We start from the raw sequence: 25,437 nt of genomic DNA, 5'->3' as shown, positions 1-25,437 counted from the left end.
TAGGACATAAAGAGTAGAGCTAGTCAGGCGCATTGAACTTACTAGACTTGAGAGCGTGAGGAGTCAGCCGCCAAACCTAGACGACTGATCCGGTCCGACAATGAGGAGAGCTAACTGCTGAAACGAGCTGGAGAGTCGCTCACTCCCGGAGCTCCTGGACCCAAGCTCCCTGAACCTATGAAGCTTGGCGAGAGATCGCCGCAGACCTGCAGTAGCTCCCTAATGGACCCTGAGACAAGAGCTGCCTAGCTAGTTAGCTTTCCCTGCTAAGCTAGCTAGGTTGAAAGAGTCCTCTGTACAAGGATGGACTCTACAGACTAGACCGATGAATCCTGAGTCTCTACCGTGAACTAAATAACCTGGGTGCATGAGGTGCACTAAGAGTAATTCTCGGCCCCCGGCAGCTGACACTAGCCCTCCTTAAATACACCAGCCCACAGGTGTAACACATAAACCAAACGATGAACAGACACATGACAAACACAACCTAAAACCAAGATGGCGACGATGGGAGTCAACACATGAGTCCTTTTCAACATAAAAGTCCAGAACATAACTAAACATGACATGAACATGACAAGACTTTGAAGGAGGAGTTCTGGATTGCCTGTGAGCCGCAGCCCGAGACCGCCCCTGAGACTGTGTCTGTGCCCCGAATTAAACCCAAACGTAAAACATCTAGATCAGCTCATTTTAATAATTTAATCAGTGTTAAATTCTCGCAATCAAATGATAACAGCAGCACCTCAGACCTAAAGCTCTGTCTACTTAATATTAGATCATTAACCTCGAAAGCAGTCATCGTAAATGAAATTATATGTGATCAGAAACTAGATGTTTTCTGTCTTACTGAAACCTGGATTAGACCTGATCAATATATAGCACTAAATGAAGCCACCCCAGCAAGTTATACATATGTACATAGCCCTAGATCATCAGGCAGAGGAGGTGGAGTATGTATAATCTACCAGAATACACTAGATATTATTCAAAAACACTGTAACACCTTCACTTCTTTTGAGACTATCTACATTAATATATCAAATCCAGCCACAAATAAAAATGCTTTCACACTGATCTATATTTATAGGCCTCCAGGGCCCGACCCTGAATTTTTAAAAGAATTTAGTAATTTTGCTGCAGACTTGGCAGTATATAGAGACAAAGTTATAATAGTAGGAGATTTTAATATTCATTTTGAAAAACCAGACGATCCATTAACAAAGGCGTTTGTATCAATTTTAGATTCTGTTGGCATTATACAAAACGTAACTGGACCCACACATTACTGTAACCATACCCTAGATTTAGTCCTGACCCTGGGTGTTGGCATTGATCAGCTAAATATTCTACCTCAAAGCTCAGTAATATCAGACCATTATCTAATCTCCTTTGAGCTACATCTTAGGCAAAATGTTAATTCGTCCTCCCAACACTGTCATAAGCGCACAATAACTCCAATGACATCTGTACAGTTATTAAAAACGTCCCGCCCCTATCCACCTTAGCTTACACTCCGTCAGACCAAACGGAGCTTGTTAAATTAACAAACGATCTAGAAAATACCCTACGATCAACCCTAGACAAAGTAGCACCGATTTAAAAAAAAAAGGATGAGGCAAAAAAGGCTCGCACCGTGGTACAGTGATCAAACTCGTACCTTAAAACAGTGCGGAAACTAGAGCGTAAATGGCGGACAACCAAACTAGAGGTGTAAGGACAGCCTTAATCAATATAGAAAGGCACTCATTAAAGCTCGCTCAGTGTATTTGGCCTCGCTGATCGAGAAAAACAAGAACAATCCCAGAGTTCTTTTTACTGAGATCTCTAAACTTACTAAAAGCCAGGCAGATACTCAACCCCAGATTCCAACATCTTTAACCAGTCATGTTTTTATGGACTATTTTAATAATAAAATAGAAAATATTAGGCAACAAATCCAAGCCTCCTCATTAAATCAAACATGGCCGTCACCTGGTGTAGCTGCTTTAGAACATAACTTAGTTGTAGAACAAAGGCTGAAAGCCTTCTACCCACTTCCACAGCCTGAACTAGAAAAAATTATTTCCTCAGCTAATTGTACATGTACACTCGACCCAATTCCCTCTAAATTGCTAAAAGAAATACTCCCAATTATAATCAGACCTCTTTTAACAATTGTTCACAAAACCTTTAATCAAGAAATCAAATCTTGATCCTAGCGTATTATCTAATTATAGACCCATCTCAAACTTAACATTCGTATCTAAGATATTAGAAAAAGCTGTGGCCCAACAACTCTGCTTATACCTGAGTAAAAATGACATGTATGAGAAATTCCAGTCTGGATTTAGACCCAATCACAGCACAGAGACAGCCCTAGTGAAGATTACGAATGATCTCCTTCTTGCCTCTGATCAAGGCTACGTATCTTTATTAGTCCTACTAGACCTTAGTGCAGCCTTTGATTCAATAGATCATACACTATTACTAGAAAGATTACAGAAAATGGTTGGAATCACAGGGACAGCCTTATCATGGTTCCAATCATATCTAATGGGACGCTATCAATTTGTAAAGATAAAAGATTTATCTTCAAACTACGCAGAAGTAAGATATGGAGTTCCACAAGGCTCAATTGTAAGACCGCTATTATTTACATTATACATGTTACCACTGGGCTCAGTTATAGGCAGACATGATGTTAAATTCCATTTTTATGCAGATGACGCACAGCTCTATTTATCAGCCAAACCTGACGATAAATTTAGATTACAGAAAATGGAGGACTGTGTAAAGGATATAAAACTCTGGATGTCACATAACTTCCTTCTCCTTAACAGTGACAAAACCGAGGTTCTCCTTTTAGGTCCAAAAGACACTAGAAATAAACTATCAGACTTAATGTTAGACTTGGCCGATGCTTCCATCATTCCTGGTTTAGCAGCTAAAAATCTTGGCGTCACATTCGACTCAGATTTATCATTTGAGCAGCATATAGCCAATATTAGTAGAACAGCCTTTATGCAGCTTAGGAACATTGCCAAACTAAGAAACTCCTTATCACTACAGGACGCAGAAAAGCTAGTACACGCTTTTATTACCTCAAGGCTAGATTACTGTAATGCACTACTGTCAGGTTGTTTCAGCAGGAACCTCAATAAACTTCAGCTGGTGCAAAATGCTGCAGCCAGGGTCCTTACTAAAACTAGAAAATTTGACCATATCAGTCCAGTTCTATCAGCACTTCATTGGCTCCCAGTTAAATTCCGTATCGAATACAAAATTCTTCTATTAACATATAAGGCCCTACATGGCCTCGCTCCTGAGTACCTGCAGGATCTTATTGTATAATACGAACCATCAAGACTACTTAGATCTCAGGGTGCTGGCCTCTTACTCGTTCCCAAAATTCAGAAAACCTCAGCAAGGGGAAGAGCCTTTTCTTATAAAGCCCCCCAACTCTGGAATAACCTTCCAGATAATGTTCGGGACTCAGACACAGTCTCAATCTTTAAATCTAAGCTGAAAACTTATATGTTTAGTTTAGCTTTTGGTAATTAATGTTTCTTAGATAAGGGCTGCAGGTCCAGGGGTTCGCGGACCCAGGGAATTGTAGTACACTGAGATGCTGGAGCGGTCGTCTCGTCTTGCTTACACGCGATCACTCAGGTTTGTTGACGGTGGAGCAGATAGATGCTGGTGTTCTCAGGGTGCGCCCGTGTCCGTGTTACCTTCTGGCTCTCTCCTTTTAATTATGCTGTGATAATCAGACCTGCCGGAGTCGTCAGACATACCCTGATGCTGATACTCAACATTCTCTGCCCTCCATAAAATTCCTCTTAGAACAAACTTTTCTCTTTTTACCTTCTTCGAGTAAATGGCCACCCAGCCCGACCTGCTGGAAGATTGCCTGCTGAGGTCCCCTCTACCTGCGTCTAACCAGCTGCCACCTACCAGTCCGGCCAGCGGGTCCCCCCCAACCCGCCACCACCCATGGCTCACCCGCCTGCTGCTGCTGCCTGTTTGGTGGCCGTGCTGAAACCTAGATGGACTCGTGTCTGTCGGACACTATTAATATCACCACTATTAACTTTCTGTTGTATCTGCTTTGGTAATTTTTATCATTAATGTTTAAAAAGTCTGGCCAGAGGAGGATGGGTCCCCCTTGTGAGTCTTGGTTCCTCCCAAGGTTTCTTCCTCCAGCTCTGAGGGAGTTTTTCCTTGCCACTGTCGCCGTTGGCTTGCTCACGGGGGTCTTTGACCCTTCATGTTATTTCTTCTTTCTTCTCTGTCTCTGTCCTTTAATAAGTACTAATTATGTAAAGCTGCTTTTTGACGACAACAGTTGTAAAAAGCGCTATACAAATAAATTTGACTTGACTAATGGCATCCTGCAAAACTGTACGACAAAAAAGAAAAAAAAGTCAATACGTGTATAGAAACTGAATAATCACTTACCTGTATAACAACTGTTTACGAACAGTCAGCCTCACACAGTTGAAGATGGACAGAATACCAGCCAGCCAGTCATAGTAGAGAATGGAGATGCAGATGTAAAAATCCTTGTTAGTCGTGTCCACCTTCAGAGAGGGAGTCGGTCACGGGATCCTGGGAAACTGTATGACAAAAAAGAAAAAAAGTCAATACGTGTATAGAAACTGAACAATCACTTACCTGTATAACAGCTGTTTACGAACAGTCAGCCTCACACAGTTGAAGATGGACAGAATATAGATGTATTTACCTATACATAGTTATGAAGTGAGAAGCAAACGGATAGACCCTTGTTAGTCGTTTCCACCTTCAGAGAGGGCGTCTGTAATTGGATCCTGCAAAACTGTACGACAAAAAAGAAAAAAAAGTCAATACATGTATAGAAACTGAATAATCACTTACCAGTATCACAGCTGTTACGAACAGTTAGCCTCACACAGTTGAAGATGGACAGAATACCAGCCAGCCAGTCATAGTAGAGAATGGAGATGCAGATGGAAAAATCCTTGTTAGTCATTTCCACCTTCAGAGAGGGAGTCGGTCACGGGATCCTGGGAAACTGTACGACAAAAAAGAAAAAACAAAGTCAATACATGTATAGAAACTGAATGATCACTTACCTGTATCAAAGCTGTTTACGAACAGTCAGACCCTTGATAGTCCACCTTCAGAGAGGGAGTCGGTAATGGGATCCTGGGAAACTGTACGACAAAAAAGAAAAAAAAGTCAATATATGTATAGAAACTGAATAATCACTTACCAGTATCACAGCTGTTACGAACAGTCAGCCTCACACAGTTGAAGATGGACAGAATACCAGCCAGCCAGTCACAGTTGTAAATGGAGATGCAGATGTAAAGACATTGGTTACTCCACCTTCAGTGAGGGACTCGGTCACGGGATCCTGCGAAACTGTACGACAAAAAAGAAAAAAAAGTCAATATATGTATAGAAACTGAATAATCACTTACCAGTATCACAGCTGTTACGAACAGTCAGCCTCACACAGTTGAAGATGGACAGAATATAGCTGTATTTACCTATATATAGTTGTGAAGTGAGAAGCAAATGGATAGACCCTTGATAGTCCACCTTCAGAGAGGGAGTCGGTAATGGGATCCTGTACGAAAAAAAAAAAAAAAAGTCAATACATGTACTGAATGTTCACTTTCCAGTATCACAGCTGTTTACGAACAGTCGGCCTCACACAGTTGAAGATGGACAGAATACCAGCCAGACATGTATAGAAACTGAATAATCACTTACCAGTATCACAGCTGTTACGAACAGTCAGCCTCACACAGTTGAAGATGGACAGAATATAGCTGTATTTACCTATATATAGTTGTGAAGTGAGAAGCAAATGGATAGACCCTTGTTAGTGGTCTCCACCTTCAGAGAGGGAGTCGGTATTGGGATCCTGGGAAACTGTACGACAAAAAAGAAAAAAAAAGCAATACATGTACTGAATGATCACTTACCAGTATAACAGCTGTTTACGAACAGTCAGACCATAGACCCTTGATAGTCCAACTTCAGAGAGGGAGTCGGTCACGGGATCCTGGGAAATTGTACGACAAAAAAGAAAAAAATTCAATACATGTATAGAAACATAATGATCACCTACCTGTATAACAGCTGTTTACGAACAGTCAGCCTGACACAGCTGAAGATGGACAGAATAAAGCTGTATTTACGTATATATAGTTGTGAAGTGAGAAGCAAATGGATAGACCCTTGTTAGTCGTTTCCACCTTCAGAGAGGGAGTCGGTCACGGGATCCTGGGAAACTGTACGAAAAAAAAAGAAAAAAAGTCAATACATGTATAGAAACTGAATGATCACTTACCTGTATAACAGCTGTTTACGAACAGTTAGCCTCACACAGTTGAAGATGGACAGAATACCAGCCAGCCAGTCAGTCATAGTAGAGAATGGAGATGCAGATGGAAAAATCCTTGTTAGTCGTTTCCACCTTCAGAGAGGGAGTCGGTCACGGGATCATGGAAAACTGTACGACAAAAAAAAACAAAAAAAAAGTCAATACATGTATAGAAACTGAAATAATCACTTAACTGTATCAAAGTTGTTTACGAACAGTCAGACCCTAGACCCTTGATAGTCCACCTTCAGAGAGGGAGTAGGTAATGGAATCCTGGGAAACTGTACGACAATAAAGAAAAAAAGTCAATACATGTATAGAAACTGAATGATCACTTACCTGTATCATAGCTGTTTACGAACAGTCAGCCTCACACAGCTGAAGATGGACAGAATATAGCTGTGAAGTGAGAAGCAAATGGATAGACCATTGTTAGTTGTTTCCACCTTCTGAGAGGGAGTCGGTCACGGGATCCTGGGAAACTGTACGACAAAAAAGAAAAAAAAGTCAATACATGTATAGAAACTGAATAATCACTTACCTGTATCAAAGCTGTTTACGAACAGTCAGCCTCACACAGCTGAAGATGGACAGAATAGCAGCCAGACAGTCATAGTAGAGAATGGAGATGCAGATGGAAAAATCCTTGTTAGTCATTTCCACCTTCAGAGAGGGAGTCGGTCACGGGATTCTGGGAAACTGTACGTCAAAAAAGAAAAAAAAGTCAATACATGTATAGAAACCGAATAATCACTTACCTGTATCAAAGCTGTTTACGAACATTCAGCCTCACACAGCAGAAGATGGACAGAATACCAGCCAGCCAGTCATACTAGAGAATGGAGATGCAGATGGAAAAAGCCTTGTTAGTGGTTTCCACCTTCAGAGAGGGAGTCGGTCACGGGATCCTGGGAAACTGTACGACAAAAAAGAAAAAAAAAGTCAATACATGTATAGAAACTGAATGATCACTTACCCGTATCACAGCTGTTTACGAACAGTCAGCCTGACACAGTTGAAGATGGACAGAATAAAGCTGTATTTACCTATATATATAGTTGTGAAGTGAGAAGCAAAGGGATAGATCCTTGTTAGTCGTTTCCACCTACAGAGAGGGAGTCGGTAATGGAATCCTGGGAAACTGTACGACAAAAAAGAAAAAAAAGTCAATACATGTATAGAAACTGAATAATCACTTACCTGTATCAAAGCTGTTTACGAACAGTCAGACCCTAGACCCTTGATAGTCCACCTTCAGAGAGGGAGTAGGTAATGGGATCCTGGGAAACTGTACGACAATAAAGAAAAAAAGTCAATACGTGTATAGAAACTGAATGATCACTTACCTGTATCAAAGCTGTTTACGAACAGTCAGCCTCACACAGTTGAAGATGGACAGAATACCAGCCAGCCAGTCATAGTAGAGAATGGAGATGCAGATGGAAAAAATCCTTGTCAGTCATTTCCACCTTCAGAGAGGGAGTCGGTAATGGGATCCTGGGAAACTGTATGACAAAAAAGAAAAAAAGTCAATACATGTATAGAAACTGAATGATCACCCACCTGAATCACACTTGCAGATGGACAGAAATCCAGCCAGCCACAGTTCCAGATGGAGACAACCACACACATTTGCAGATGGCTAGACACTTGTTGGCCAAATCCACCTTCATAGAGGGATGGGATCATGGGCTCCTGAAAACCTGTATGAGAAAAAAGAAATTCAATATATATATATAAAGAAACTTGCAAAAATGCAAAAAAAGCAAAACTAACAAACAAACAAACAAACAACAAGAAAAAAGAGAAGCTTTCTGCAAAAGCACAACAGCACCCGACCTCATGCATTAAACATACACAAACCTTGATAGAATATATAAAGAATTAAAGGATTGCAAACTTACAATGAGTATTTGAACCAAAGTTCCTTCATTCAGTCTTCATTACAATGAGGCCTGAAGTGAGACTCAGCTAAACCTCTGTGCTACTGAATGATCCTCTCCTTTTGGCTTGTAACCTGGCCTATTTCCAATATACTGCCACATAGTGGATGGAGTAGGAATTACCATGAAAAAAACATGCAATTTGTCTCAACACTGGAGTCATATGGGTGTCAGCTATGGCTTTAAGTAGGCCTAAGTTGTAAGATTTGCCACAACCACAACAGGCCCAATGAGACCTAAAGAACCAGCACAACAGGCCCAATGAGACCTAAAGAACCAGCACAACAGGCCCGATGAGACTAGTGATGCACCCATCAGATATTAGGATTGGATATTGGTCCCGATATTAGCAATGCTTGCTTCCCTTTGGTCTCACTGGACTTCACATGCAGGATCATACTCATCAGGCTATGCCAAATCACAGCGGCAAAATCTTCACAGATATGTCTCTAAATATCAGCTTAAGGCTCAGTGTATATAAACATCTTTCTGTCTCTTCTTCTTTGTTTCTCTTTGACACTTACATTCACTCCTACACAAACAAACATACCCTCAACATTGCCAAGAAGCACGAGCCATGAAGTTTTGCAAATCAAGGATGCAGGAGGTCTTACAAACATCTGATAATGATCAAATTCCCAAGCACCTAGCTCCAATCTGTGGCCTGTGGGAGGGTATAAACGCACTCCGTCCACCCTGGAGACCACATGGCAACACCCGGGAAGAACAGGGGGCGGCAGCGTCTGCGTCTTTGTAAACAACAGGTCGTATTCAGACACAAAGAAGCGCTGTGTTTATCCTGGCTGTTTACATTCAGTCACATGCGAACTCAGCGACGGTGCTGAGGCTGCTGCATGACGCAATCAGCAAACAAGATACCGCACATCTGGACGTGCTGTTCATTGTCGCCGGCAGTTTTAACCACAGCAACCTGAGGACTGTCCTCCCCCAATATCATCATCACATGAGCTTGTGTGGAATGAAGAAACTGACCTGGTGCTTCAGGACTACTTTGACAGTGCAAACTGGGATGTGTTCAGAACTGCTGCTGTACTGCTGACTTAGAAGACTATGCCTCTGGAGTAACCAGCTACATCAGCACCTGCATAGAAACCACTGTTCCCACAAAGCACTGCATCTTCTACTCCAAGATGATTCCCACCATGGCAGACGTCTTTGTGTGTTCCTCTGGCAACTGACGCTATTTATTATTGATTTTAACTTTAATATTTATTTTACATGTACAGTTCTCCTCCGGAACGCTTAGTTACAGTTGAGAGGCGCTCCTGGAGTTTGGTAAAGTTCATCATGAACTTACCTTAAGCCTTTCTGATTTCCATTTTCTTTTGCACTAGGACACTGCCGAAACCAGCCAGCAAGGTACAGTAGCACCGGCCTCAGGAAGACAACACAGCGGATGGACAGAGTGCCCAAGGCGGAAACGGGGCAAGAGAGGTGGGCTTCATGCTAGGCTAAAGGCTAGGGCTGCGTGTCCACCGCTACCTAGCCTGTTGCAGCCAACGTTCGCTCCCTCGAAAAGACTGACCACAGTATTAGCACATTATATAGTCCCAGGAACATCATTCAGTCTTAAAATAGGGACATCATACACCAATTCTGACTCATGATTTATTTGAAGAAGTGATTTGACAATGAGCTTTGTAGAAAGTACAGTAGTACAGTGTGTTTAATAATAGCATTAGCAGTTAAGCTGTGTGATCACATTATTAGTATATTATATGGTGCCAGGAACATCATACACTTTAATGTCGCAAGGAGTTCATTATTTTAACATTGAATGTACAATGACCTTTGTACTATTACTAGTTTTAAAAAGTTCATTGTTTAAAGTTCACAGTACTGTGAAGCCGGCGTTCAATATCTGTTTAGTCATTTACCGCTTCGTAAGCATTCTATCCACTTCCACAGCCAGAACTAGAAAACAATGATTTCACCTTAGATAAAGGTTGTAGGTCCAGGAGTTAACGGACACAGGGAACTGTAGTATACTGAGATGCTCAGTATACCTGGCTCTACCCAGTCACACCGGCCAGGTAAGTGATCTATACCATTTTAATAATTCAGCCTGCCATTTTTCTGCTTGTATTTCAGCATGTACTATTTCCATGTCTTTTCCTCATAACAGTGCTAAATAAACAATTCAATATTGAGACTGTGTCTGTCCCCTGTGTAACTTATAATCCAAAAAGCCAGAAAAACTGTTTTAACAACCTCATTAGAATTAATACAAACTTGTCCGTCCATCAGAGCAACAGCAACTACCGCATTAAAATAGAAGTGTTAAATATAAGATTGCTAGCACCTAAATCAGTTATTGTAAATGACATTATTACTGACCATTGGCTTAATGCACTATGTCTCTTGGAGACATGGGTTAAACCTGATGAATATATAGCTTTAAATGAGTTTAATACTCTTTATATTTTACCGCTGTGTAAAAGAATCCGTAAACACCGTATTATCTTTCACTGTTATGCTGATGATACCCAAATTTACATATCAGCTAAACCTAACGAGGACCTGTGTCTCAGCCGAATAACAGACTGTATTAAAGAAATTAAAAACTGGATGACTCAATTTTCTTTTACTTAATTCTGATAAAACAGAGGTCCTTCTACATGGTCCTAATATAGATAAAGATATAAATGATAATACTGTGGTAAACACAGATGCTCACTTAGCTATACCTGGTAAAACAGTGAGAAACTTAGAGGTCGTTTTTGACTCTATTCTCATTGTTCCAAATTCTAAATTATGTCTAAATTAAATTTCATCAGAGCCATCAGAATCATGTTTAGCAGTTAGGATATACAGTGTCCCTTTGTTGGCCATCTTGGCTGGTTCCACCTTGTCTGCAGAGGTCCCGTATCAGCACCCAATCACCTGGCTTGTGGTCATGGAAGGGCTGGTCAGCTGGTTTCGGCAGCACTGCTTTCACCTGCTTAGACACAGACAGAAGCGCCTCGTACAAAGAGACGCAAAACGCTGTGAGAGAGTGGTCAAGTAACTGGTTATCGAGTGAGGGTGGACCTAATCCCATATTGGGAGGCCTGCCAAACACCATCTCAAAGGCACTGAGACCAGTTCTTTTTTGTGGCCTGGTTCTGCTTTGCCAGAGAACCAGGGGGAGGCACTTAACCCAATTAAGGCCTGTTTGTTGTGTCATTTTTAATGGTCCCAATAACCCTTTCGTCTGCGTCCAATCAAGTTCTCAAGTCTCTTATCATGTTCCGATAAGGGGCATTGGGGTCCGGATGAACGTTAGCTCCAGGGTTGTAGGTGGGATCAGCCAGGCGTACATCTCTATCCGGCCAGCCTCGATCAACCTTGCAGTAGCTGGAGCCCAATTTTCGGAACAGAATGCGTTTTATCTCATTCGAGGTCGGGCGGCATGACAAAGTCCTCAAATTCTCCTCCAAACTTGCGTCCTCCTACTTGTTGGGGGTCAGACAGGCTGGAGGCAGTTTCCATCATGTCCTTTTCAGTCCAGTATCGATGTATTAAGAGGGGACCCTCTGGTCCAGCCACCTCTACCATAGGGAAAGAGCCGCTCAGGGCTTGGACTGTAGTGAAGACTTCCCCTTGGTCAGGCGGACCCTTGAAGGGTGTGCTGAAGTTAGGTTCTCTTTCTGGATCATGGTTTCTGGTATGGGAGGCTACTGGCGATGTAAGTGGTCTGGCCTCCCTTTGTCCAGCAGCCAGCTCCTCGAGCTCCTGCTGCACATCGGCGTAGGGACCCGACGCTGGGAGTGGGACATGTGGAGGAAGTGGCCTCACTGCCGCTTGTTCGGGTGCTGCTTCAGGCTGGTTCTGGTTTCCCGCTGGTGCTGGTCTTCTTGGCGGGGCGGCGTCGAGGTCAGGATCAGCAGGAAATGAGACACACTGAGACACTGGTTTAGTTTTACCCCCCTCCCTCTTTTCTCTCTCTGTCTGCCTGTGCTCTGCTTCTTCTATCCAAAACCCAATCGTCAAAAAAAAACCCTGACCTCAATCCTACTGAAAATTTATGTAAAAAGCTGAAAAGACATGTGCAAGCAAGTCGGCCTACAAACATGGCTCAGTTACACCAGTTCTGTCAGGAGGAATGGGCCAAAATTCCTGCCAACTATTGTGAGAAGCTTGTGGAAGGATATCCAAAACATCTGACCCAAATCGTACAGTTTAAGGACAACGGTCCCAAATATTAATGAAATGTATTTAATTTACTTTTGACTTAGAAGAAAATCATAAAACTTGCCTTAAAAATACCCCCCCCCCCCCTCTCATTAATCTGGCATTTAGCAAATACATTTTAAAAGAAATAATTTTGGTAATCCTAATTGATCTGAAACAGGTCAAGTTTATTCTAAATTCATGTCAGACAGTGAAACAAAATGCATGTGTTTTTTATATAGTGTATGTAAACTTGTAGTTTCAACTGTACATCACACTGTGCTGAAGAACTAGCCCACAAAACAACCACATTGTTTCTGTAATAACATTAATTATTCTCCACAGTGCCAGTGTTCCAGACTAATGAGAACAATTCACACTGGAGTAAGAGCTGCACGTCTCTCAAGTCACTTTATAGTCTATTATCTATTTTTCTGTATTATATTTATCCAAATCTGTTGCTGTATTTGCTGTGCATTATTTTTAAAATAAGATTGTTGCACTGATTGGAGTTTGTATACTAATCTTAGCATTTCTAGTATTGTTTATTATATACCATGTACAGCAATTAGCTCTATGAAAATTTCCACTTATTAATACTCTAAATCATGTTTATCCATCATTTTAAACAATGTGATAACCATTTTGATACTTTTTTGTGTGTATTTAACCCTTAAGCCCTTATTTCTCTGTAGACAGGAAATTCATACAACTGTTTAATAAAATTGATCATTTTCATCTTGTCTTTCATCAACTCATTAGTCACCCTGATTGATGTATTTTTAAAGAAACAGTTGTTACAACATCATTGTTCATTAATAATTTTACTTTATTTCCAGAATGTTAACAAAGTAAACGAGGGTAAACACAATCTAATAAACTAATGTGTAACAATAACTACATGAAATGGAAGTACCTGGGTGAGGTTTCTAATATATGAAAACTGAAGAGCTGGAAGCCCTGATGATGTCTCCATCGATGGACTTTGGAGTGCCTTTACAACAGCAGCTGGATCTGCGGGTCAAGCTTGATGACCTCTCTGCAACGCGTCTGGTGAGCTCGTCCCTCCGCGGTCGCCATGTTCCTGCGACAAAAACACAAACACCGGTCAGTGAGACAGAGAACTGTACAGTAACACAGAGAGCTGAGAGCACAAGCATCACAACAACTGGCTCAGATAAGGAAGACAGAGCTGATATTAAAGACTATAAAGTAGGGACGGTCGCTCAACGCTCTGTGTCAAATCACGTCTCGATCTTCCAAAGCAGAACCGCATGGAAACAGCATTTCACAACCACGCTTCAATACACGTCAGTTCCCCGCTCCCGCTGTAGACCCGAGCGCAATGAGCGGAATATAAACTGAAATATGGCCTTAAATTAAATAGAAATATAGCAAGTGTGAGAATTTGGACGCGTTTCATTTTAAAAGACAACAAAACAGACACATCGTTTTTGCTTTGAAGGTCAAGTGTTGTTTTCAAACCAACAAAACAGAACAAAAAGTAACTGACAAACCTCCTCCATATTCCAGGGTTTTTAACTGGAAACGATGGAAAATGACCTTGACTAACATTTAAGTCTGTGTTCAACAGATGTACAGTCTACATGCATATTCAACAGTGGTAAATATTAGAGAGGATAAAGATGATTGGCTTTAATTAGGATTTTTTTGCATTCTACAAGACTAATTCTGCTTGTCGTTGACGTTCACAGCTACAAGTGATCAGTTTCAGAGTGCAGGTCTGGTCATTATACCACGCTGCTAGCTTTTTCTACCAAATTTGTTTGATCCTGAGCAACATTGTCAAGACTAGAATGGAGCACAACCTACAGATCATCTGTTACATGCTCTAGATCTTTAGGGTGAAATAGGAAGGAGATGGAGAAATCTGGAAGGTTATTAATGAAAACACGAGCTGTTGAGCATTTAGCTTCAGAAATGAAGGTTTGGGTTGTGCATAGAACTGACAATATCACACTATTAACAAGCAAACCGCAGAGAATGGCAAGCAATCACCACACCGCAGCGTTCATGTTTTCTCTGTTCCGTAAGCTGGAGACAACAACAGGTGCTTTGGTCACAAAACCAAACGCAGATTAACCAGTTTAGACAAGGCACTATGCACTATTTGTGAGACAAAGCCTGCATGTTGGACATCAGCTGTAGAGGAGTCATATCAATGAGCAGATGAAACCATGCACTCAGAGATGCCGGTAGTGCACCACCAAAAACAACGACTTTTGCCTTCATACCCTAGAGAGTCCGAGCAGCTCACTCAGAGCTCCATCAGAGAGAGTGTTTGGTGCGGTTGGGCATTTTGTTAGCCTACTCAGATCCTTTCTAAACCACACAAGGCGAACATGTTTTTACTGACGGTAAAACTGCATATCGCGACATTGACCCACCCTAAATCACTGCAGACTAGAGAGATAGGAGAGCACCTCAGTACTCAGCTGACTGGTTCAGATACTGAAGACCAGACACTGACCAATACTGACCATCATTACAGGGTCTGTAATGTACCACAGAGCTTGTCATGCACACAGTCATGCAATGGGAGTGGATCACAAGCAGACATTTTCTCCAACTGCAGACGTTACACACTCTGATGCAGATGACCACACAGTCCGACCTTCAGCTCCACCAGATGGACGTTACAACAGCCTACTTGACCGCTCTGATTAATACTGAGATCTGTATGGAGCAACCAGAGGGATCTGAAGGGAGGTCAAATCCAGGTGAAAAGGTTGTCTGTAAACTGAATAAGTCACTGTATGCTCTCAAACAGTCTGGAGGAAGCTGGAACCAGGCTGCATTATTATCTAGATCAAAAATGTCTCTACACAGAACCCAGCTGACCATCCTGTTCACACACACACTGAACACAGGAGGAGACACTGAGGATTTGGGCTCCGATACTTTTCAGTGTTTTACAGAAGAACCTCCAGCAGTGAGAACACCGCCCTGAGGAGCTGTCCTCGCTGCCGGAGCAGGTGAAGAGCCGAGGACCTCCAACCAGTCAGCAGAGGTGAAAACCGGCTGTGGTGGTGGAGGAGTAGCGAACGAACTTCTGTCAAAATAAAAGTCCCTCCTAAACCTGAATAAAATACTTTCTGACTCTCTAAATTAAAAATGATGAACTAGTTTAAGAAAACAGAGCATTTACAACCATTTAAAAGCTTATTAAAGTAACTTAAATTAATAACTGTAAATAATAACAGATATAAAGGAGAAATCTGACACAGGACACATAAATCTTTAATAAAAGTGGACTTATGAAGGAAAATATTTAGCTTTCAGACACTGGCACCATGTTTATCCCATAATGACAAAGTAAAACAGAGTTTTAGATTTTTTTGTTAATTTATTGAAAAGGAAAAACTACAATTTTGACATAAGTATTCAGACCCTTTACTTGGTACTTAGTTGAAGCAGCTTTGGCAGTGATTACAGCCTCCAGTCTTCTTGGGTAAGATGCCACAAGGTTTGCTCACCTGGATATGGGGATTTTCTGCCTTTCTTCTCTGCAGATCCTCTCCGTAATGTTGGATGGGGACGTCGGTAGACAGCCATTTTCAGATCTCTACAGAGATTTTTGACAGCAGATTTGTTTTGTAGCCTTCTCCAGATCTGTGCCTCCACACAGTCCTGTCTCTGATCTCTACAGGCACTTCCTTCCTCCTCATGTCAGCTGTGAGACCTTATGTAGACAGATGTGTGTCTTTAAACACGTCCAATAAACCTACCAGAGCTGGACTCCAATCAAGGTGCAGAAACATGGGAGACCCCCAGAGCTAAATTTTAGGTGTCATAGCAAAGGGTCTGAATTTCCATGTAAAAGTTTTTAATTTTAATAAATGTTAAAAATTCTGTTTTCTCTTTCTCATTATGAAGTATTGATGCAGAATGATGGGATTTTTATTTTATTTTAGCACATCTCAACATAAAATTTGAAAACAAGTGAAATACTTTCTGAATGCATTGTATATTTTTACAAAAGATATTTAAAATACTCTGATAACAGTGATTCAAAAGCCTATGTTTTAAAATCTTAAAATATTTTTTTTTGTCAGCTGTCATTTTCATACAACACTAGTTTGACTGTAGAGATTTTTGACAAAATGGCAATTTTGTCAAAAATCGATTCTGTAGTATTTTCCTTCATAAGGCCACTTTTCTTCTATATTCATGTGTCCTGATTAAGATTATATTAAAAGTGACAGTAAAACTGTGTTTATCAGACACACTAGTCTGAAGGTAGACACTATCAGCATATCAGAAACTCAGCTTTTTCCTGCTCCGAGTTTTCAGTAAAATGAGTGAATCAACAGTAGTTATAAGAAAACACTAAGGCTGATCGTAAAAAGCCTCTCTAACCAGTTTAACCTGACGTTTTCCTCATAATGCCGCTAGAATCATTTTCCATAGTGAATTCTTTCTGCTGGACTTTAGGATTTTACAAGCTGACTTTTATTTGGAGGGAAAAATCAGAATCAGGCGATGGAGGTGTAGTGTTTTATTAGAACAGCAGGTGCAGTAGAGCTGTCGAGCCTCCAACCACTTTGTCTTCAGCTGGATTAAAAAGCCTCGTTCTGTCCAGCCATAATATAAAGTACGGTGGGCAAGAAGACCCACCGCGCTGCAGATTCACAAACGCGCAGCAGAAGCAGAAAGCCCTTCATCAAAACGACAACATGGCTCTACATTTAACAAACGTACCATTACTCTTTCAACCAGAATACGGTAGCATAACACTACACAACCAGCATAGAGGAGCATAACTCACACAGAATACAGTATTCAGTTCAAATGAATTTTATTTATACAGCGCTTTCACAACAAATGTGGTCACACAGCAGCTTTACGGAGATCCGGGTCCAAGCCTCTTTTGAGCAAGCCAGGGGAAACAGTGTCAAGGAAATGTACCAATGTGCCGTCAAGCCATAAAAAGATGAAAACATGAGTGAAATGTTAAAGTCCATGCAGGTACACTGTCACAATACAGCCATGCAGTGAGGTGGACTCCATTCGAGGCCTCAGAACCGGACAGCGGGCAGGAGAGTGGTGGTGAGAGCCAGGTCTGCCGATGGAACACTTGAAACTGGGCATCTCAACACATGGAAACGAGAGAAAAAACACAGGGTTAGGAGGGGAGGAATCACAGCAAAAACTTTTTAGAAGGGTTACAGCAGGGGGCAGCTCAGCACATGGGGGAAGAGAAGAAATTAAGGAAAACAATTATAATAAAGAAAAGGTTTAGGTTTATATATGAATATGAACATCACCGTAACACCGCTCAAGCGCAACAAATCAGCAAAAAAAACTTATACAGAACACAGCAGCATCATTTTCATGCAAAACACAAGCAGGACACAGCAGCCAAACACTGTTCAAGCAGAACACAAGCAAGTGGCACAGCAGCGAAATATCATTCAAGCAGAAGACAGCAGAGTCACAATTTTGATGCAGGACACAGCAGCCCAACATGGTAAAAGCAGAACACAGTAGTGAAATGTTGTTCAAGCAGAACACAGCAGCATAACAATTTTGATGAAAAACACAAGCAGGACAAAGCAGCGAAATACCAATCAAGCAGAACACAGCAGCACAATTAATACACAGAACAAGGTTAAGTGACACTGTTCAAGCAGAACGGTCATGCAAAACACAAGCAGGACACAGCAGCGAAATACAAATCAAGCAGGACACAGCAGCCCAACACTGTTCAAGCAGGACACAAAAAAGTGGCACAGCAGCGAAATATCGTTCAAGCAGAAGACAGCAGAGTAACAATTTTGATGCAGAACACAGCAGCCCAACACGGTTCAAGCAGAACACAAGCAAGTGGCACAGCTGCAGCCACCTTTAGCACTGTGCTTGCAAGGCAATCTTGTAAAAAATTGGAGACTGTGGGTGCAAAAGTTCTGTTTCTTACAGAGACGTTACACGTTACATTTCTTACGGAGATGTTACAGAAGGACAGGGTAGGAAAAAGCAGCTAAACACAAATGCACTCACACCAGCAGACAGCAGGGGGGCAGCTCAGCACATTGGGAAAAGAAGAAATGAAGGAAGCAATAAAAATAATGAAGAAAAGGTTTAGGTTTACATATGAATATGAACATGAACAGCACCGTAACACCGCTCAAGCACAATAAAGCAGCAAAACAAATTACACAGAACACAGCAGCATCATTTTCATGCAAAACAAGCAGGACACAGCAGCCAAACATGGTTCAAGCAGGACACATTAGCGAAATATCGTTCAAGCAGGACACAGCAGCATAATGTTGATGAAAAACACAAGCAGGACAGCAGTGAAATTATTATACAGAACAAGTGACGCTGTTCAAGCAGAACACAGCAGCATAATGTTGATGCAAAACACAAGCAGGACACAGCAGCCCAACACTGTTCAAGCAGGACACAAAAAAGTGGCACAGCAGCGAAATATCGTTCAAGCAGAAGACAGCAAAGTAACAATTTTGATGCAGAACACAAGCAAGTGGCACAGCTGCAGCCACCTTCAGCACTGTGCTTGCAAGGCAATCTCATAAAAAATTGGATTTTTAGGTGCAAAAGTTTTACCTGTTTCTAACAGAGAGTGGGATTGTTGAGGAGTTCAATGCGCCACCTTTCCACACGTCGCTGGGGAAGATGCAGTGAAGGTCTACAACATGTTACAATTCAGAGAGAAAGAAACAAACAAGAAATGAGCTGAAAAACAAGTTCAGGGATTACTGAGAGTCAAGAAAGAACCTACCCGATGTTCGCCATTTGTTCTTCACGAGAGCTCAGGGTCCAGCTGAAAGGGTACGGGAGGAATTTGGGGACCAGAAACTGCAGAATTCAGCAAAGTACTCACATACTCCCACATAACGTTACAAACGATATCTTAGTCGGGGGGTGAAACGGTCAAGGAAACATGGCGGCAGACTCATCCAAGCGCTAAAAAAAGGGAAAGTTAGTGGAACCTGAGACTCAACAAAAACCAAGTGCAAGATCAGATCATCACAAATCCAGTACATGGCCATATGCTCTCTGCAGAAGGTCTCAATCTGGATCGAGATAAAGTGAGAGCTGTAACACACATGCCTACACCAGAAAACAAGCAGGCACTCATGAGATTAATGGGCATGATTCAGTACCTTTCCAAGTTTATTCCCAACCTGTCTGAAGTCGGCGCACCTCTCAGAAAACTGCTCGAGCATGACACACTGTGGCACTGGGCAGAAAGTCAAACACAAAGCTATAACAATCTGAAGTCTCTGCTGAAAAAATGCTTCCACACTAAAGCTCTATGATGTAAAAAAAAAAAAAAAAAAAGGGGGGGGGGGGTTACAGCAGGACAGGTTAGGAAAGAGCAGCCAAACACAAACGCACTCGCACCAGCAAACAGCAGGGGGCAGCTCAGCACATGGGGAAAAGAAGAAATGAAGGAAACAAAAATAATGAAGAAAAGGTTTAGGTTTATGTATGAATATGAACAGCACCGTAACACCGCTCAAGCACAACAAAGCAACAAAAATTATACAGAACATAGCAGTGTAACCATTTATATGCAAAACACAAGCAGGACACAGCAGCCAAACACCGTTCAAGCAGAACACAAGCAAGTGGCACACCAGCAAAATATCGTTCAAGCAGAAGACAGCAGAGTAACAATTTTGATGCAGGACACAGCAGCCCAACACAGTAGTGAAATGTTGTTCAAGCAGAAAACAGCAGCGTAACAATTTTGATGAAAAATACAAGCAGGACACAGCAGCAAAATACCAATCAAGCAGAACACAGCAGCACAGTTAATATACAGAACAAGGTTAAGGGACACTGTTCTAGCAGAACGGTCAAGCAAAACACAAGCAGGACACAGCAGCCCAACACCCATCAAGCAGGACACAGCAGCATAATGTTGATGCAAAACACAAGCAGGACAGCAGCAAAATTATTATATAGAACAAGTGACACTGTTCAAGCAGAACACAGCAGCGTAATAAGTTTGATGCAAAACACAAGCAACCCAACACGGTCCAAGCAGAACACAAGCAAGTGGCACAGCTGCAGCCACCTTCAGCACTGTGCTTACAAGGCAATCTCGTCAAAAATTGGATTTTTAGATGCAAAAGTTTTACCTGTTTCTTACCGAGAGTGGGATTGTTGAAGAGTACAATGCGCCACCTTTCCGCACGTCGCTGGGGAAGATACAGTTAAGGTCTACAACATGTTACAATTCAGAGAGAAAGAAACTGAAACAAGAAATGTGCTGAAAAACAAGTTCAGGGATTACTGAGAGTCAAGAAAGAACCTACCCGATGTTCACCATTTGTTCTTCACGAGAGCTCAGGGTCCAGCTGAAAGCGTACGGGAGGAATTTGGGGACCAGAAACTGCAGAATTCAGCAGAGTACTCACATATTCTGGCCACTGCATGTCACCACTGGAAAAGCTACCACTCACCTGTGAACACAAAAGCCAAAAATGCTAAATTGAATTTCACATAATGTAGGACGAAAAATCCAAACATACTGGACATTCAAAGCAGAAAAGCAAAATACAGATTCAAGACAAGCTGCAGAGAAGACAACTCAAGCAGAACAGCTATTATGACAGAGAGACAAAGAGCCCCCCAGGCATATACATGTGGGACAAGGTGAGAATTCAGAGGGGGCAACCTGCTATCATGACCAGCCACGATTCTTCACAGTCCAGACGCCAGATGGAAGAACCTATAGAAGAAACAGAAAACAGAAAACAAATCCACAGGACACAGTTCAAGTTCCTGTCCTTCTCCAGATGTGGTTATGAACAGAAACAGAAACAATGTCCTGCTTATGGACAAGTGTGCAAATCCTGTAACAGCAAAATCACTTTACCAAAAATCTGTAACAAAACAATCAGAGCAGAATGAGGAAAAAATAAAAACAATCATGCAGTTGAACAAAAAGACAGAGCAGGAAGATTGAAGAACAGTTGAAATCAGAAACAGAATATTACACAAACATCAACACTGTCACAACAAAAGTGTCTTCAAGTTGGGCACTGGTGCTGAATGCAAAGTTCTTGTTTTATTTTCAGTCAGAACACACATACAGTACACACTTAGAATATTCACACATTCAGAGGACACAGTTCAAGCTCCTGTCCATCTGCATCACCCAATGTTGTTGCAGATTCCTGTGTCGAGCCGCAGGTCAGTGAATCTGGTCCACCTGCAGAAACTGGTATTGCAAAACAATCAGACTTACCTGAGACACATGCAAGAGAAGCTTACGGGGAGGCTTCTTCCACAGACCTGAAAAAAGGCGAAAGACCATGAATTCAGTGAGTTGCATGACTTGTTAATCAGAGACAGGAGTGTTTGTGGTATTAGGCAAGACCTTGTGGGCAAAGTTGCTGAGAGAAACAGATCAGACATAGACAAAGGCCAGGGATATCTGCTGTGCAAATGAAGGGACATCAAGTGAAGTAAAAAAAAAAAAAAGTGCTCAATGAAATACAAAACAGAACAAACAGTTGGGTTTGAACACAAGAGCAAATCCAAACTAGCTAAAAATGAACAAGCAACAGAAGCAAGCTGCTCCAGATGTGGTTATGAACATAAACAGAAACAATGTCCTGCCTTTGGCCAAGTGTGTAAATCCTGCAACAGAAAATCACTTTACCAAAAATGTGTAAAACAAAACAATCAAAGCAGAATGAGGAAAAACAAAAATCATGCAGTTGAACAAAAGACAGAGCAGGAAGATTTCTTCATTGAAACAGCTGAAATCAGAAAAACAGAATATTAGACAAACATCAACACTGTCACAACAAAAGTGAAAAGAATAACTGGACTGAAAATCTTGAAATAACCAACAAGAACATTGTTTTCAAGTTGGACACTGGTGCTGAACGCAAGGTCATCTCAGGAAATGTCTACAAGTCACTCTGGTTTTCAAGCTGAATTCTGGGGTTTTGTTTCAAATCTCTCACATATGCTAGCCACTGCATGTCACCGTTGGGAAACCTAACTCTCACCTGTGAACACAAAAGCCACAAAATGCAAGATTGAATTTCACATTGTTTACAGTGATGTACCAGCAATACTAAAACGTGAGACATGTAAGACGTTAGGTCTGGTTTAAAGATGGAAGAACCTATAGGAGAAACAGAAAACACCTCCTCAGAACGACTGAAAGAGTTCCCATCAGAATCACCCAATGTTGTTGCAGATTCCTGTGTCGAGCAGCAGGTCAGTAAATCCGGTCCTCCTGCAGAAACTGGTACTGGAAAACAATCAGACTTACCTGAGACACATCCGAGAGAGGCATTCTTCACAAGGTCAGGAAGACAAGTGAAAACACCAGCAAGATACAAGGACTGAATCTGGAACACATACAATATTCACACACACATTCAGAGGACACGGTTCAAGCTCCTGTCCATCACCATCACACAATGTTGTTGCCTATTCCTGTTTCGAGCGGCAGGTCACTGAATCCGGTCGACCTGTAGAAGACTTACCTGAGTCACATGCGAGAAAAGCATACAGAGAGGCTTTTTCCACAGACCTGAAAAAGGCAAAAGACCACTAATTCAGTGAGTTGCATGACTTGCTAATCAGACACAGGAGTGTTTGTGGTATTGGGGAAGACCTATTGTGGGCAAAGTTGCTGAGAGAAACAGATCAGACAGACAAAGGCCATGAATATCTGCTGTGCAAATGAAGGGACATCAAGTGAAGTGAAAAAAAAGTGCTCAATGAAATACAAAACAGAACGACAGAAACAAAACAAACAGTTGGGTTTGAACACAAGAGCAAATCCAAACTAGCTGGAACAGTTGAAATCAGAAACACAGAATATTAGACAAACATCAACACTGTCACAACAAAAGTGAAAAGAATAACTGGACTGAAAATCTTGAAATAAACAACAAGAACATTGTTTTCATGTTGGACACTGGTGCTGAATGCAAGGTTATCTCAGGATATTGGGGGGGGGGGGGGGGGTTTACAGCAGGACAGGTTAGGAAAGAGCAGCCAAACAAATGCACTCGCACCAGCAGACAGCAGGGGGCAGCTCAGCACATGGGGAAAAGAAGAAGTGATGGAAACAAAAATAATGAAGAAAAGGTTTAGGTTTATGTAGGAATATGAACAGCACCGTAACACCGCTCAAGCACAACAAAGCAGCAAAACAAATTATACAGAACACAGCAGCATCATTTTCATGTAAAACAAGCAGGACACAGCAGCCCAACATGGTTCAAGCAGAACACAAGCAAGTGGCACAGCTGCAGCCACCTTCAGCACTGTGCTTGCAAGGCAATCTCGTCGAAAATTGGAGACTGTGGGTGCAAAAGTTTTACCTGTTTCTTACAGAGAGTGGGATTGTTGAGGAGTACAATGCGCCACCTTTCTGCACATTGCTGGGGAAGATGCAGTGAAGGTCTACAACATGTTACAATTCAGTGAGGAAAATAAATAAAAATTATGAAGAAACGTTTTATGGCTTATATATGAATATGAACAGCACTGTAACACCGCTCAAGCACAACAAAGCAGCAAAACAATTTATATAAAACACAGCAGTGTATCCATTTATATGCAAAACACAAGCAGGACACAGCAGCCCAACATGGTTAAAGCAGGACACTGCAGCATAACAATTTTGATGCAAAAACAAAAGCAGGACACAGCAGCGAAATATTGTTCAAGCAAGACACAGCAGCATCATTTAGATGCAAAACACAAGCAGGACACAGCAGCCTAATTAAAAAGGACAGCAGCCCAACACGGTCCAAGCAGAACACAAGCAAGTGGCACAGCTGCAGCCACCTTTAGCACTGTGCTTGCAAGGCAATCTCGTCGAAAATTGGAGACTGTGGGTGCAAAAGTTTTACCTGTTTCTTACAGAGAGCGGGATTGTTGAGGAGTCTGAAAAAGTACAATGCGCCACCTTTCCACACGTCGCTGGGGAAGATGCAGTGAAGGTCTACAACATGATACAGTTTAGAGAGAAAGAAGAAACTGAAACAAGAAATGTGCTGAAAAAAGTTCAGGGATTACTGAGAGTCAAGAAAGAACCTACCCGATGTTCACCATTTGTTCTTCACGAGAGCTCAGGATCCAGCTGAAAGCACTGAGGCGTACGGGAGGAATTTGGGGACCAGAAACTGCAGAATTCAGCAAAGTACTCACATATTCTAGCCACCGCATGTCACGGCTGGGAAACCTGTGAACACAAAAGCCAAAAATGCTAAATTGAATTTCACATTGTTGGTGGTGATGTACCAGCAATACTAGGACGTGAGACATGGGAGATGTTAGGTGTGGTTTAAAGAGTGCATGGAATCACAACGTAAAATGACATTCTGAAAGATATTGATCTGTTCACTGTTCTTGGATTCCTACCAGGACATCACCACATTCAAGTAGATCCCATGGTCTCACCAGTGATTCATCCACCAAGAAAAGTCCAGATTGCCCTGAAAGACAACGATCATTGATGAGCTACACAAAACGGAGAAAAGGGGTGTAGAGGATTTTGGCAGATCAAACGTCATGATGAAAGTTCCAAGCTCTGCACATTGAACATACCCATTGGAAGATAAACATTCCTTTGACCTTCTTTTGGGGTGTCCTCAGCTTCAGAGATATTCCAAAGGTTAATTGCAGACTATTAAAGGCCTGGAAGGTGTGGTCAACGTTACAAACGATATCCTAGTCTGGGGTGAAACGGTCAAGGAAATATGATGGCAGACTCGTCCAAGTGCTGAAAAGGGAAAGACAGTGGATCCTGAAACGCAACAAAAACAAGTGCAAGATCACCACAAATCCGGTACATGGCCATATGCTCTCTCTGCAGAAGGTCTCAATCTAGATCGAGATAAAGCGAGAGCTGTAACACACATGCCTACACCAGAAAACAAGCAGGGACTCATGAGATTAAAGGGCATGATTCAGTACCTTTCCAAGTTT

This window comes from Salminus brasiliensis, chromosome 15 (assembly GCF_030463535.1).
Source record: "Salminus brasiliensis chromosome 15, fSalBra1.hap2, whole genome shotgun sequence".
NCBI classification, from domain to species: Eukaryota; Metazoa; Chordata; class Actinopteri; order Characiformes; family Bryconidae; genus Salminus; species Salminus brasiliensis.
Note: the sequence above shows the minus strand (reverse complement) of the source record.